The sequence below is a fragment of the Lutjanus erythropterus genome, chromosome 1 (genome assembly GCF_056507025.1).
Source record: "Lutjanus erythropterus isolate fLutEry1 chromosome 1, fLutEry1.hap2, whole genome shotgun sequence".
Lineage (NCBI taxonomy): Eukaryota > Metazoa > Chordata > Actinopteri > Lutjaniformes > Lutjanidae > Lutjanus > Lutjanus erythropterus.
In genome coordinates this window covers 20,608,221-20,625,208 of record NC_139317.1, presented here as the reverse complement: position 1 = coordinate 20,625,208, position 16,988 = coordinate 20,608,221, and the positions used below count along the sequence as shown (strand labels likewise).

General features: G+C 38.3%; 1 protein-coding gene across 2 annotated transcripts in view; it reads left to right on the top strand.

Annotated features, from left to right (window-relative positions):
- The window catches only part of apba2b (amyloid beta (A4) precursor protein-binding, family A, member 2b), an 89,931-nt gene that overhangs the window by 9,904 nt on the left and 63,039 nt on the right, over nt 1-16,988 (top strand). For both annotated transcript variants that reach the window (XM_084716355.1, XM_084716340.1), the window contains exon 2: nt 15,733-15,783. The gene's annotated coding sequence lies outside the window, so the exon portion shown is untranslated. The remainder of the gene's footprint in view (nt 1-15,732; nt 15,784-16,988) is intronic.

The following is a 16,988-nucleotide window of genomic DNA, read 5'->3' as shown; positions in this document are numbered from 1 at the left end:
TTTATTCTGTCACAGTCTCCACAGTCTTTTCTAGATTGAAACGCAGCCAAACCGCGCTGGTTCTACGAGCTGTCATCTGTCAGATTTTGCTGATATAAGCATCCGGGGTTGCATGGCCCATTGGGGCATTTGCACTTACGGCGTACGGCAAGAGAGGCTGCCATCTGATGAGGCCCGACTAGTGGCTGCATAACACCTTAGAGGCAACAGCTAACTGACATTGTGCATGAATGAAATGTTGCTAAATAGTTTAAACGACCAGTATTTCTAGTGTCGACTAACTAGGGTGGCCACTTTAAATTGCGTAGTTGAGTAATCGTGCACATCCCTACTCTGTAGTATTAATTTTCTTGAATGTTTGAAGCGCCCCTCCTTTATTCTCCATTAAAATAGGGATCAAATCTAGAACCAGTGTAATTTGACTGACCAGCGATTAGGTTTATGGTTTGATGGCAAACCACGTTAAATTAGCTTACTGACTCCTTCCAAGTCCCTAACTGATTTTTTAGGGATATCACAATACCAGAAATCATGAAATTTCATAATTCTAGATACCCAATTTGTAAAAAACTAAAATAATTCAATTCAGCATCATAGTTCAGCCAATGGTATTTTTCTTGGCCACATGACATACAAACTCTTCTGAGCTTCTAGGAGCAATGACTGAGGAGGACATTTACTAGATCCGTCACAAATCACCATCAGGGGAACATGTTTCCATGTCACGAAAGTAATGGAGTGTAGAAGCAATTTCTGCTGCTTATCATTGAATATATAGTAAGTTGAACTCAGAGTGCAACAGTAGTATAATTTACAGACGTGGTGACAGACAATTAGTCTGGAAGTATTTATTGAAAACCTGACCATTATATTTTGATGACAGATGACACAGACTGAATGGTAAGGAGTCATGACAATAGGCTATGATGAGCCATGATTATGGTTAGCCTAAACACCTTTAGTGTTTAACCACTTCTAACATTGTGGCACATAGTCGGCTACACAGCAATGCCAGCTGTCTCAAAAAACAAAAATTGTGCATTTCAGGATAAGGAAAACAAGGATATCACATTGGATATGTTGCTAATGTAACCTTAAAATTAATTGAAAATCACTCCACTCACACTAAGTTTAAGTTTTTCTTCCTTTCATCTGAAAAGTTTGATTGCACCATCTGTATACTGGTTTTGGCAAATTTATTTTTAATTTTGGATGATCCGCTTGGAACACAGAGTACTTCTGTGCACATCTCTTACTATCTTTCTTTTTGACATGTCGAGGTGGTGAACAGTTGTAATCATATGTGCTGTCCCCATCAGTTCTGGGAGAATCACATCCTTGGTACCTAAAGGACAGTGGAAAAATGAGTACTGTCTTGTTTTCCTGGTACCGAAGTATCGGTTCTCATGACACCCTTACTCTACGTTCACATTGAAAATTTGTGGGCAACTAATGTTTTGAATAACTAAAGTTCAAAGATTAATTTGAGATCTGTAACAGCATTTTGTTGCCTGAGAAAACTGAAATACTACAGTTTTGACTGACATTAACTTCACTTAATGTTCACAACCTGTGAAGCTTCAATTCGATAATGAGACGAAGCATCAGATATGAAATGTTGATTAAATATGACACCATCAACTCACATATAGTTATTCTAGAGAGTGATTTTCCTTACTTGATAATGTTATGTTTTAGGCTCCCTTCAGACTCACAGAAGACATTAATACGACTGTTTTCACTGAGCTGAGTAATACTCCTCATGACAAGTAAATTAATTGTCATGTGTAAAATTGTCCTTTTAAAAAAATAACAAGAAGGGATTATTTCACTTGAGAGCTTAGCATATCTTGAGTATTTTATCAGCATGGAACTGAATCTAAAATGGAACCCAACCCTAATATTGATCTATGACTGTTGTGTTACAGGACAACAGGGAGCAAGAACATGAAAAATATGAACTATAAATGTAGCTGCAAGCAGCAGTCCAGGGCACCGAGCCAGAGTGTATCAACCAAAATAGATTGCTCAGAGATACAGTGAGGGCATGCTGGTAGTGGAAGTACAAGCTACAGGAGGGGTGCCAGGTGTTGTCGATCAGGAACAGGCGCATGTATATACACACATATGCAGTGGTGGAAAGTAATATTCCATTACATTTACTCAAGTACTGTACTTAAGAACAATTCTGAGGTACACTTCAGTTTTCTTGGTGCTTCCATTTTATGCTACTTTGTACCTCTACTCCACTACATTTTGGAGACAAAAACACTTTTTTTTAACTTATTTATGCTTTATTACTTTTGTTTGACGACTGTAGTCACATTGTAGATTTATGTCAGTAATACAAAATGCAAATCAGCAAATAAAACATGATATATTATTATGGATTTAGCTGCTCAGCAGTATATAATGTAATTACAATTAGCTTCAACTTTACCACCTGCAGCATTAAAGCGTTTGTAATCCAATACATGTTATTTTGAAATGTGCCGGCCTGAGTACTTTTACTTTTGGTGCTTTAATTATATTTTGATGCTATACTTTTGTACTTTTAAGTATGATTTTGAACACAGTGTAGTATTGGTACTTTTACTCAAGTAAAAGATCTGATGAATTCCTCCACCACTGCATACACACACATAGTGTAGCATGGAGAGTTTTTAGTTCTTTGGTTATTCTGTTATTCATACATAGTGCCTGTCACCAACAGCCATTGATGCTCTCACCAATTTCCTTGAAATTATTAATTTACCTATCAGGATAGCCTGGACAGACTTTAGTCTTTTTAGTTACACCTTTCCCCCTCATCTTTGCTACATAATTTGTAATTTACATCTTAGCCGACATTTTAATTTTAATCAGTGGTACTGTAATGCTTTTCCTACATAACAGTTTTAAAAGCTGCAGCACTGCATTTGTTTACTACAACTGTTCATCATTAGTTTGGCTTTCTTAGAGTTCTCAGCATGTCTTTTGTGGACTGGAGTGAGAGTGAGTGTGCCGGTACATGTTAGCATTCACCTTCCAGGTAGCATATATTGAGAGTCAATAAATGTCACTTTGGACTTGGATCAGTCTTCCTCTAGAATTTGCCAGTTTGTGTTGTAGCAGGTAATCAGTATGCATACGATCTAATTAGAAAAACCTTGAATTTTAGAAGAACTAACCTTGACAAACAGTTGGCATAGTTAGTTTTTAGGTTATACATGTATGTGTGTGTGTTAGTGCTAGTGTGTGTATGCGTGGCCTTAAAACACCAATTTTCCCAACCCTCCTGCTGCGTTGTGAGTCATAAGATGACTCCTCTCCCTCGGTATGCTGTCACTTATGTCATTACTTAGGCTTAAGATGCATTCACCAAGCCAGCTCATTAGCTACTGCATTTGTTTGAGGAGCAGCATGATATTAGCATTTAAGTGAGCAGAGAACCTCACCTGCTGCTGTCATTGTTGGGCTATGCAGACAAATTCACATCTGGTAAATTTCTTTTCTCAACAGTGAAAGATTGCTGCTATTTGAAGAAACAGTGTCATCTATAGATGATTTCCATATAGAATGCAGCATGTTGTTGTTCTTGTTCAAGCATGACGAATGTGAATCAGGCTGAATATTGAATTGCTTAGGAGTACGAGCCTCTGGGTCATTATTTCTATAGTCAGACATGCTTGTTGATTGACAGCACAGATGATTTTTCATCATTTGAGTAATAAAGGTGATGTAGAGCAACCAGATGGCTGTTTTATCTACAGTGTGAGACTTGCTCAGTGAGGAATTGGGAAGGATGAGACCATGCAGAACAGAGGGCAAAACAGAGAAAATACAAACATTTAATTATACAACTTTCTCTTAAAGAAGATATGGCGCAGATATATTGGCATGCTAGTATTAACAAGTGATTTTAATTATTTTAGTTTGATTTAGTGTTCATATAGAAAAATGGCTAATGCTTGATGATGCTCAGTGCTAGCCTGGGAACCAGATGAATATGCAGAGCTTATGTTTTCATTTCCTCTGGCAGATATATCTGTCTCAGCTTTCATTCAGACACAGTTCCACCAGCCTTGGATCCTATCAGGCCAGTAACTATACTGTTTATTTGATATGAGCTGGGTTTTATACAATGATTGACAGAGGCCAGTCTGGATCTGAAAAGTCACACTTTTCGCTGCTCTGATTGTTTGTAGGTCTATCCAATCAGGCTCCCGAAACTCAGGTCTAACTGTCAATCTAGCCAGTGCTGATCAAATGCGGATCAAGATTCCATTACTGCAGTTACCTATTAATCACCTACAGCGTGTTCAGAAACATGCTGTAGTGTTTAGCTGTAAAGAGAAACATTGTGACCAGGTGGTCTCCATTTTGTGTCATGCTTTCAACCAGAGTGTCTCACAAAACTCACATAAAACTGTAAAACTAGGCAGAGTTGTTTTAAAAATCAAGATTCTGTTACTGCAGTGCCTATTTCTTGCCTGCCTTTGGTTTCACAGACGTATTTTAGCACACTGTTTAAATGTAATATGAGAAAGATCATGACCAGGCTGCCGCCATTCTGTGCCCTGCTCAGAGACAGACCAAGGACAGCTACATCACATGTTTCATTGCTCTGATTGGATGTAGGTTTATCCACTGAATGTGATGGATGCTTGTTGCAAGTTGCATTTGTTTTGTCAAATTGCTGTGGAGCAGTGGCATTCAGTTTTCATTTGATGTAACCTCACACATCTGGATGTGCTCTACAACAAATGCCTTTGCCTTGGACAGTACATTAGCATTAACTTCTGACTGTCGGAGGTGATTAGATTGTCTGCGAAGACAGCCAGTCAAGAAGAGACGGATGTGGAGACATCCATCTATACTGCTGTGCTGTTGTGTGTTCTCATGAAGGCTGAAGAAAAACAACTCTCAGAACCTCAGAAACACACATCAAAGACCAAACTCAGCAGGTGCTTTTATATCTGTGGCCCAAACCATCCTCTTTGTTCTGCAGTGTTGTTATATAGGCCATCTTTCTATTATTACTTACTCACCTTATGGGCAACAGCATTGTTGCAGAAAATATCCTTTAACACTTTAACACTGTCAAAAAGCAGTGCTTTAGGATGTGCTTTCTCTTCTTGGACCCATTCTGCTCTTTTGTGGTCTATGAATAGGAGGTCAAACATGAATGATATAAAAATACATCGGGACATTTCTAGGGCAGCTTTAGTGATTCAGGTGATATACTGTATTTTTAGGAAATGTTGATAATACATATATAACAATACAACAGTAGATCGTACCAGGGTCTGAAATTAACTCTATAGCTCACCCACTAAATGTGTGATAGATAAAAATTCTACCCGCCAAGCTTTATTTCTAAATCAGCCAAAATATAAAATATATACATACAGCCTTTTGTGTTGCATATCATACATACATAATTAACTAGGGTTGAGTACATTTTCACTTTTGAACTGATCTGGTACCAATACTGGTACCAGGAATTTTGTACTGGTACCTCGTTAACTGGTACTCAGTAGCATTAATGAGATTTGGACGGTACTGTTAAAAATACCGAGTTTGGCACTCAACCTTCCAAGGTGTCAGGTGGCTTCTAAAGTTTACACACCAAATGAAAAATCTGCCTGCATTTGGTGCTTGGCAGGTGTTAATTTCAGATCCTGGATATAACAGCCTTTAAGTATCTGAGGGTGACACCTTAAGTAGCCTCCTGAAATACTAAGTGCACGGTAGATACATGTTCAGGGAGTCATTTACTTTCCAATCCTTCTATCCATTATTCATATAAATCAGTCATTTAATTAATTAATGGAAAACATTAAATGTCCTCTGTTATTTTGGTGTTGTTAGTGAGTTGCTGTAATTTTCCCATGATGCACTGCAATGTTTTGGAATTGCATTTGAATGAAAATCAGTGCAGAAGTCAGAGGTCTGTGTCTCAGTGACTGTGGTGATTATCCTAATGAGTGTCTTTACATGGTTGTCAATATTTAGTCATTATTGAAGACCTCAGTATGTTGTTATTGAGCTTGTGCCTGTACACAGAGGGTCTGTGCTTTGAAACTCTGATGAAATACCTGGGATTTGTAGTGTGGTTGCAGAGGGATATATTGATTGTATTTGGTTTGTAAATATTTAATACAGAAGAGTTTAATTTAAATGTTGCATATATCTCTTCACACATATCAAAGTACACAGCAAAATACAAACATCTAATTTAGGATAAGACATCAGTCGATGATAATCCTGGCTGTTATCTCTTGTATTTTATGTATGCACATTGGCTCAAAGACAGGAAAGACATCCAGTATTGTATAACTGTGAACATTACAAATGGCATTCAATTTTCTGAGAAATAAACAGTTAACTTTGAATATAAAGTCAGTAGACAATAAGTACTGTTGTGTCTTAAATGCAGCACTGCAGATTTCAAATGTACACACCCTTGTAAGAGGGTACACACCCACACAGGGTCAAAACAATGCTGAATGATGCTTACATGAGTGGGAAGGTGGCAGTGAAAGAAAATAGTGTTGTCTCATGTTAGTCTGTGTATTTGAAGAGCTGTCAGTCAATGTGGGTTTTGATCAGGAACTGTGCCTTTAGGGCTGACTGTGAATAGCAGAGCAAACCACCTGTTCTTTTGTCTTTAACAACACAAACACAACTAATTATGCCAGATAATGCACATTTTGAGGAGATGCCTAAAAGCTATATAGATATTTTACGTTTTTCTTATTTTGGGAAAATTTTCTGAATACTTTATTGAGCAAATCCTTTTTTCATCACTTTAATTTTGTCTTCAAACATACACAAGTAAAACAGAAAACATAACAGTGGAGCATACAACTATAAAGATTGGGTTACAGTTTACAGCTAGAAAATTTAATGTATTTTTTGCTTATTAAAGGGACACTTTACATCAAAATGAAAAATTTTCCTCTGGCTTATAGTGCTAATTATGCATCTAGATAGTTTTAGTCTGAGTTCCAGAGTTTTGGAGATATTGGCCATAGAGTTCCCTGCCTTGAATACAATGAAACTAGATGTCCCTCAACTTGTGGTGCTCAAAGTGCCAAAAAATACTTTTGAAAACTCAACAGCACTGACTCTTTCCAGAAATCATGACATGGTTACTCAGGATAATCCACAGATCTTGTTGTAAGCAGTTTCATGTAGGAACTACTTTTCTTTTATGATTGAATCTACTGGAGCTACTTTCCTCCTGCGAGAAAGAAAGTGCAGTGCTGCTGTCTTTATTTCTAAACTTAATTAATTTTTCTTCATTTCCCATTTCCCATTCTCACACATCTTCTTTCATTCTTAGAGAGATTTCCATGACAAATATATCTAACCACTTTCTTTGTCTGGGTGGGTTAGTTTTAAGTCAGTTTCTTGTAATGGCCTTCCTGCCAGCTCTAAGTAAAATTTTGATCAAGTACTTTTGTATTCCCTCTGCACCACTTTTTTGTATTTGTATTCCATTGTAAAAAATGGAGCATTTCTTGGAGATTATTTATCCTAATACCCCATTCAATACTGAATTTATTCTATCCCAAAATGGCTCTATTTTTGGACAGTTCCAGAAGGTTTGTGCATGATTTGCATTTGTATGGCCACATTTTCTCCAACATGTTTACTGTCTTGCACGTTGTTTGCTCCTAGGTCTACTTAAATAACAACTGAGATTTTTCCAATTAAAGAGAATTAATTCTCTCCATTTATGCGAATTTATAGATGTCTGCAGTATTGTACGCATACGGTGCAAATTCTGATATCTTTCAGTCACAGTTACCTACAGAAAAAGCATACATTTTGGATTTGCCATGTATTCACACAATGTTTCTCTCAAGTACTGTATATCACATAAACAGCCAATACTGAGCATGTAGTAGACTGCATTAAACTAATTGCTGAAGTGCTGCATCAAAGAGTCTCACGTACCTTTTGATTTTGGTTCAGGAGGCATTTCAGAGGTCAGCAGAGAGGTTCCACACCTCAGCAATAATCTCAAAAACAGTCCGTTGGTTTGGTCCAACATGCTGAAATTGGAGCCGTCTGTACTGACCTCTCAGCCTCGGGTGAGTTGAGGCTGGCTGAAGAATACTAATGAGAGAATTAATAGATGTGGGTTTGAAATGAATAGATAATGAATCTGAAAATAACAACATAAGTTCTTGTGTTAGTGTTCTTTATCATTAGACAGTCTTTATGTTAAACAAAATATTATGCACCATTTTCTTTGATCAAACTCAAACCACAGTAACGTTTATGGATGTGTTTCCTCTTAATGCTGACTGCTAAACAGCACTGAGAGTAAAGCTGCAGGTCAGGACATCCTAACTGGACTGTTAGCAGCCAGCGGCTTGTTTATCTCTGCTGCGCCTCAGAGGCCTCTCATTTCATCCTCGCTTCCATCTTTGGGTGCCTGAGGTCTGTAATTCAGCAAAGACAGCTTAGTTATTGCTCTGGGACAGCAGGTCAAGACAGCATGGCAGTGAGCAACCTTGTAAAATGTTGACGGGGTGTAAAATGCCAGGGAACAGCTTATGCAAGGTTTTAGAGTGAACAAGGTACTGTAAGCGTCTGCCTGCCATGGCAGAGGAGAGAGGGAGGATGGAGATCAATGTGGATGGATTTCCTGCTGGATGTGAGCTGAGATGTAGGTGTGCAAGCAAGTCTGTGTATGTGTCATAGGTATGTTAACAGTTGTTTTTGAGTACCTTTTAAAGTGCTATACAAATAAAATGTATTATTTTTTAATTGTTAATCTGTTAACCATTGAAAATATTTTTGACCAGTTAGGTGGGGTATCAAACTCAGTTTAGTTCATTGGCCACATAAAGACCAATTTGATCTCTAGTGGGCTGGACCAGTAAAACCATAATAACCTATGAATAACTACACCGCAAATATTTTCCCTCTTTTGTGTGAAGATGTACATTTTGAAAAGATTCAAAATGAATGCACCATCCATTTGCATCCAGATTTTTTTCCACTGGTGGCTCCTGCATTAGTGTACATGAGTAGTCTGTAATTGACAGTGTTGTGTCAAATAGCCTGTAGGCCTCCCAGCAGACAAATCAACAATAGCAGTGCATTTTGTTACAAAACTGAAAATAATGACTTCTCTGCAATTTTTGATTTTACCCCCTGATTTATTGGTTAATTTGCATACCCACACACTCTAACAGCCTTGCTAGTTAGCTGTATGAGGTATGAAAAAAAAAAAAAAAGACGTTCAAAGGGAAACAAAAAGGAAAAAAGGAAAAGGAAACAAAGTCAAATATAAATTGTGTGATCCTCCAAGCACCAGGCTGCCATGATGCATGCCAACATTATGCCGATATTATGCTGCCAATCAGGGATTGAAAGAGCTCATGCTACTTCAGTACCCTGTGACTAAAAACAATTTGAGAAACACTTTGAGAAGAAGGATTAGCTAAAAGTCAAGCTAGACAGAGCAGACAAGCTTATATTTTCTGTGACCACAAACTGCTGGACAGCCTGCAATGAAAGCAACATCAAAACTTCCTGTAGCTCCCTGTCACTTCATCAGTGCTGTCTTGGAGTTGCAGTCTAGTGGCTCTTCACTCAGTCTCTCTGTCCGTTGCATCAGTCAGGCCTGAATATACTCCCAAACAGACATCTACACCACAGACTTACAGTTGCTCAGCCTCTCCGTCTGCCAGAGGTTGTCTGACAACCTACCAGAGAAGCTAACAAGTTCATTTGTGACGTAGGGACAATAGGCACCTTTTGTATTTCACATCATTTTGCAATCAAAAAAAAAGTTAGTTACCAGTTAATCGGTGTCAGTCTATTGCAAAAAAAAAAAAGAAATAAAACTGACATCCCTAATCTGTCACTTTGTTTTTTGTGTGCACACATGTACACCTTATGTATAGTACTGAGGTGTGCAGATTATTCTCATTAACATGCCCAGTCTGTGTCAGAAGAAAAAGGCAGATCGTTGTAGTATAACGTCATATAGCCCCTGAGGCTGATACAGTATGTTTTAAATGTTCTATACATTACATTTGAATACATTTTTTGTCTGATGCTTTTTTCTTCCCATATTGCTGTCTCTCATTCAAAGATCCATAATCTATGAATATGTACGTGACCTGCAGGTTTCAATTTTCCACATCACAGTTGCACACAAACTGTATATGAACAGAAGGAGAATGTGAGACTGAAACTCAATCTTATTTAAATAACATGTAAAATTAAACTCACAAACTCAAATTTGGACATATCCACAACTTCACAACCACAGACTGAGACTGAGTGTCAGTCTCTTTTGTCCAGTCTTATCTTATTTTGGCTGAAAGCAGAGAAATGGATATGTGCAGTTGTGAGGAGCAATAAGGTTTTCACTGCTGATAGACAGAGCCTGAGGGTGCGCATTAAGTTCTGGTGCTGAGCAAAAAATATGTGAGGACGCTAAACTGAATGCACATTTCCGCTCACCATCACTCCTAATCATCTGGCCCTCATTGCTTGCACTGGCAGGAAGCAGTAGACGGATGATTTGTTCTTGTCAGACAACACCTATGGCTAGTGCTCTGTATTGGCACCGGGCAATATGGCACTCTGCCGGCAGAAATCAAAAGGATTAGAACTGTGCCATCATTCTCACAAACTGTTGTTTTTGAGTGCAACTGTGGTTTGTTATAATGGTATGTTACTACAATGATTTGGGCCTTTGCAAATTAATCAATTCATATTTTTTTTGCTGCCTCATAGCAAGAAGGTCCTGAGTTAGAATCCCCCAGCTGGCTGGGGCAGAGTCTTTCTGTGTGGAGTTTGCATGTTCTCCTCGTGTCTGCGTGGGTTTTCTCCGGGTTCTCCGGCTTCCTCCCACAGTCCAAACACATGTATGCTAGGTTAATTGGTGACTCTAAATTGCCCGTAGGTGTGAATGTGACTGTGAGTGGTTGTCTGTCTCTATGTGTCAGCCCTGCAATGAACTGGCAACTTGTCCAGGGTGTACCCTGCCTCTCGCCCAATGTCAGCTGGGATAGGCTCCAGCCCCCCGCAACCCTTTGGGAATCAACGGTTACAGAAAATGAATGAATGAATTTTTTTGCAGCAAATCATGCTTAACAAGCCTGTTACTGACTTTTTTTTTTTTTTTTTAAGATTTTTTTTTTTTTTAAGATTATTCTTTGGGCTTTTTGCCTTTATTTGGATACGGACAGCTGAAGATATAACAGGAAATGGGGTAGAGAGAGGGGGAATGACATACAGCAGATGGGCCACAGGTGGCAATCGAACCAGTGACCGCTGCAGAGGACCAACAGCCTCAATATGGCGGGGTGAACGCTCTACCAACTCAGCTACTGAAGCTCCTCTTATTGACATATTTTAAGGCTATTTTTAATTTCTTTTAATTTTTGTAATGTGTCTTGGAGAGTTATAAGTGGTAGGATGATTCATAATCTGTCCATGGACCTGCATATTGGTTTATTTTCTTCTGTAAATATTTAGTTTATATTCAATTACATACTCATGTGCACTCTGATTCACCTGTTAATTTCAGTGTTGAATGCTCACAGCCAATTGTTACAGCACAATAAAAGGGCTTTTGAATATTGTGATTAGTCAGGAATGATCTATTGCATTGGTAAGGGTAGTAAGGAAAATAGAAACAAAAGCAGCGATTCTAGCAGTTGTTAATAAATTGATAGTTATGTATCTAACTGGATTTAGGCTGACACAGACATTGTGAAACCAGCTTTGTTTTCTTCACAGTATTTAAGATAATATGGTGCTGGTAATGAGGCCATACAATAGCCTAAGATTCCTAGAGTGCAGCTGACTCGAGTATCTCCCCTTTCTAAATGTTTTCTCTTTTTTTTCCCCCCTTGGGTTGGTCGTAAATGTGATCTGCTGAGTGTTTTGTCTCAAACACTGTATAGCTGCAGTGTGCTGCAGTGTGAGTTGGACCTGTGAGACCAACATAAGCCTCAGGGCTGCATGCAACTAGGAGGAGGGGAGCCAGGGTGAGCTACAGCAGTGGTTAGATGAGTGAGACACTCCAGTCATTGTAACTACTTTGAACACAATATGTGTGTTGTGTATTCATCACTTTGTGGTTAAAAAAATCACACTGTGATAACCGAGGACTCACCTACCATCTGAAAATAAAAATGTTGTCCCCACAAGAAAAAGCATTTGTCAGTCTAAGGCAGTAATACGTAACTTGCAGCCCCTGATGGCTAAGTCATGGCCCGCGGGTCAGGACCGATCCTACGAAACAAAATTGTGCAGGACACACACTTGTAAGCAGAGAGATGGCCTTGAAGATTGGGAGCAGAGATATGAAACACTAGATGAGATGTGTCATAATGACTAGCCATTTATATCGACGATTGGAGGATGATGATGACAGCAGCTGGAATGCTGTTTTTAATACTGTAACCGTTATGTAGTGTTAATTTATTGTAGTTGGGTTAAGTTATTTATCATCTGAATTTGTAATGTAAATCTATATGAATTTACAAGTATACTTTAAACTGTTAACAGTTAAAAAGTATCGGTTCAGAAATGTTTAGGCATTGGTACCATTTTATAAGTATCATCTTAGCATTTGTATTGGAAAAAACCCAAACGATAATCCTATATGGGATAGGGAGCGATTCCACCTGTTTAATGTTAAACCTTTCTCCAGTTTAGCATTATTTTCCAGTATTTCAGAGCAAGTCTCATTCATGTCATTGCCCCTATCAACTTGAACTGGTGATTGACATCATGCAATACTTCACACATTCTCTATTCAGAATATACATAAGAGGAACAATATTGGCTAAATGATGTGTAGGAAGCACTGCTGGTTAAATAATTGTTCACCTCCAGTATTTGGGCAAAAAATTAGCTGTAAAAAGCTGGACAGTCGTCCGTCCAATCTACATGAAGTAGTTTATGAGATTCATCAGACTATCTGAAGGCTAAATGAGACATGAGGGCAGTTGCCTGTTTTTTAAGAATCAGTTCACATACTATGAAGCAACAAACCAGAATAATAGTACAGGGGTTTAAATTACTTTAGGCGTAGAAATTAGAAATTATATGTTGTTATAGCATAATTTCAGAGTTCTTATATTTTGATGTTTATTCTTATTGCAAAATTGTCCTTAAATTTAATTAAAAAGTGGCATTAAATAGTCCTTTAAAAAATTAAAATTTAACTTGCTTATAAATGCAGACACTGTGGGACTTATGGAAACTCAGAACAATGTCCTCACATTTACAGTTCAAATGTGTTTGTTGTCACTGAAAATGAGAACTAAACATGTCTTGAAAATTGTTTGAGAACAAATGGCTGAAGAAGTGAGCACCTAAGCTGCTGTTTTTGCCTCCAACAGCTTCTATAGCTGCTTTGTTCTTTGTATTTCATTATTTGTATTCCATTGGGAGAATGAGCCCAAGAATGTTGATCACTTGCAGTTCAAAAGACCATTTTGCTCTTCTTTTTGTTCCCTCTTTCCAACATTTGGCTGCATAAACCAATACATCTCTGCTGAGGACCCAACAGAATAATAAGTTGTTTTTAGGTCTTGTTAAAATCCAAATGTTTTTGAAGCAAAGTTTTGATTTTCTGTCACTTTGATCAGTAATTGTTGCTGCATAGCCAAGTGGAAATCTTTTGGTATCATTTAGTAATCATGGTAGATTAGTTATTCTGTTATTTAGCACATAGTAGTCACTGTTGTGGTCTTCATCATTTCCATTACCTGCCTGGATTTTTACCCCCTTCTGACCCTATCACTTCACCCAACACAACCCCCACTGGCTGTTGTAAAAGAGCTATCATCCTGACACCAACAGTGTGTGTGCTACTGGTGTGTGTTCTGGTTGATCTGATCCCACTGCTGAGTGGGGACAGCGACTTGGGGCTGTCACACGGGGACTCGGGCCGTGAGGATGAGATGTGACATGTGGCCTTGGCTCAGTGGCAGATGGTGAAGCCCTGCTGTCAGAGTTTGGGAGAATACAGCTGAGCTAATGTTGCCGTTTCGCTAGGTCTGCTGTAAGTCATGCCCTGAAATCTTGTTACTGGCCAGTCACACCTCTCTCACACAATGGAGGTGTTGAAAAATCCCTGTCATAAAAAAAATAATGGTGAAATCCTGTCAGGAAGCTCAACAGATTTGCCAGAAGTTCAAGCTCATTATGCAAGACCTAGATGCTGATTAGAGCAGATGAAATGTCAAATATTGTTCTGTGTTGTTTGCATAAGTTTAATTTGTATGTTGTTATTTCTTTTGTTGTTTTGTTTCACAATTACAAATTATGTATGTCAGTGTGTCCAACAGGATTTTGTGAAACCTTGGTTGGTGGACCTCGGACAGCCTCACATGTTCCCCCGAGGACAACTTTGTACGCCTTAAAGTTTAAAAGTTTAATGCATAAGTCAGGTGCACTATTTATATTGAATTCATTTTCTATAGAAGCTTAAGCTAAGTTAATATTACCATTAACATAAATAATAAATTGCAGAAAATATCAAATGTAGAACATAATAAAATCTAACATTGAGCTTTGGCTGTGCTGTCTTGTAATTACCATTTTTACAATGGGTCAGCTCAATATTGACGGTTATTACTTACTGAGAGATGTGCATCTATATTACCCTGTATGGCAAGTTAATCAACACTTTAAAGTCAGTATTAAATATTTAATACTCGGTGTCAATCCATTTCAGTGGCGCAAAATACAACAGATCTTTCATGTTATTATGAGAAGTATAAAAATACTATTACCCGTAAATGCAAACACTTGCTCTCTGTGCTGTCAAATTTTGGCCAAAATGACCTTTATTTTGAAAAAAAAAACTGTACATACTGTACAAGTATTGATTTGATATTTCTTTCTGATCCTTTACCAGACATACATAAAGAACTACCAACATATCTATTCCAACATAACTTCCCCTTATATTTCTTGATTATTTTCTAGGGCTGAACAGTTTATTGAAATGTTATTGAAATCGCAATATGGCCTTCAGCAATTTTCAAATCACAGGAGACGCAATATGTGTTAAATGCAAAATCTGTGTCAAACTACAGTTTTGAATTAAATATTGTGCTGCAGAAATGTCCTGACCTACACATCATGTTTTTTACAGACTCAAGAAAAGATCTTTATTTGGTGCAGATTCGTACAAAAATCACACCATAATGATATGTTTTAAATGAAAATGCGAATAATGGTATAAAAATGAGCATTCCTTCTAATATTGCGAATCATATCACAATTGCAATATCAGTCATAATAATTACAATTAGATATGTTTTCAAAATTGTGCAGCCCTGTAATTTTCCTATAATAGTATTCTTATATTGTATATTATCCCATTATGTTTTTTAATAATTTATGTAGGGGCGATTGTCAGTGCGCATCTTTGTCAGGAAAAGTTTGGACAGCAAATTTCATTCCTAGCATGATGCAATTGCAAAAAATTCTATTATGAATTTGGGTTGTTATCTCACAGTCGAATGACAGCCGCCTGGAGTGTCACTCTCTGTTTTGTTTTATTCACCAGATGTCTTCGTACCACTACGACCCAAATAATCCCATTTCTCATCATTACCTCTCTTACCTTCTGCACATCCAGGCAGGAGAAAGAGATCAAAGCTCAGTCTTCATGCTGAACTGTGTGTCTCTCTCGTGGGCTGTCAGTTTGATTCTCAGCTTGACACTCTCTCTCCTTTTGTGTTTTAGGTCATCGCCTGGAGCAAACAGTAGAGCTGCTCTGCCTACCTACGGATATCAGTAAGTTAGCTTTGCTGTGCCTTGGCAGGTTATTACAGTATAATGGTACTGTATACTGAAGGGTGTGTGGGAGGATTTCTTATAGTTTCACATGAAAAGTAGTCAAAAAAGACAGTGATGACAGGATTACCGCTGTCCAGTGTTGTGTGTTTCTGTATACACTCAGGCCTGTTTCTTGGCTCTGAGCAGGCACACATAGCAACCTCTGGGCCCCAGGGAGCTCCTTAACTTGCCTGGTTGTCCGCAGAGTCATGCCACTCTGGTGCAGAAACAAACAATGAAGGAAGGAGATGAGGAGAGGGAATAACAACTGTAAGGTCGGAAAAAAAAATATGGAAAGGAAGAGTCAGGAGATTTTGGTCTGTGTTTATTTAGCAAGGCGGCAAGGTGACTTTTCTTGGTGTTTATGACTGCATTAAAGATGATGTCTGTAATATTTTTACTTATCTGTGTGGTGGAACATTGCAACAACAGAAATCATCATTCATCATCGTTATTGAATCGAGTACTGGCTGAGTAGAAATGAGTTTATTTATCATACCACTGTTGATAGTTAGTTACAGCGTTGTTGTCCATGTAGACCATGTAATTGAAGACCAAGTCATGATCAAAACCCTTTTCACACCCCTTTTTGGACAGGACTTAACCCTGCCAGCTCCCCAGTCCTAAGTCCGGGTGAGCCTTGTGTGAATAGAGAGGCTCACTGTCCGGAGTGCACTAATGGGCGTGTTGATGATGTTGCATGGTGAGCAGCTGCTTTGAAGCCACTGATAATTTAGTTTTCATACAGACTATCTGCAGATCAATGTCACTCTACACAAGTTTAATATCTTTTAAGTTCATGTTTTAATGCCATTCTTTGTCATCTGTGATGTGGAAACAACAGATTACAGTCAGAAGAGTAAGTGTGCACCTAGCGAGCAGCGCACCTGCTGGGCAGCAATGTTATTTGTCAATGATGGTGAAAGCGTGGCTGGACATGCTCTCTGCTATCCTGATCTCTGCATTTATCAACTTACTCCACTTCCATCACAGTTTCTTAATTTTGAGACTGATATCAATGCAAAAACAGTCATCATTACAGATGAGTCCTCCTCCTCCCGCATGTTAAGAAAGCACAGGGCAAAGGGCTTTACACTTTTTTTCATGCTTCCTTTTTTAAGTGCCGCTGTTTTGCAGATTAACTCTTTGTGGTTCCGGTAGCC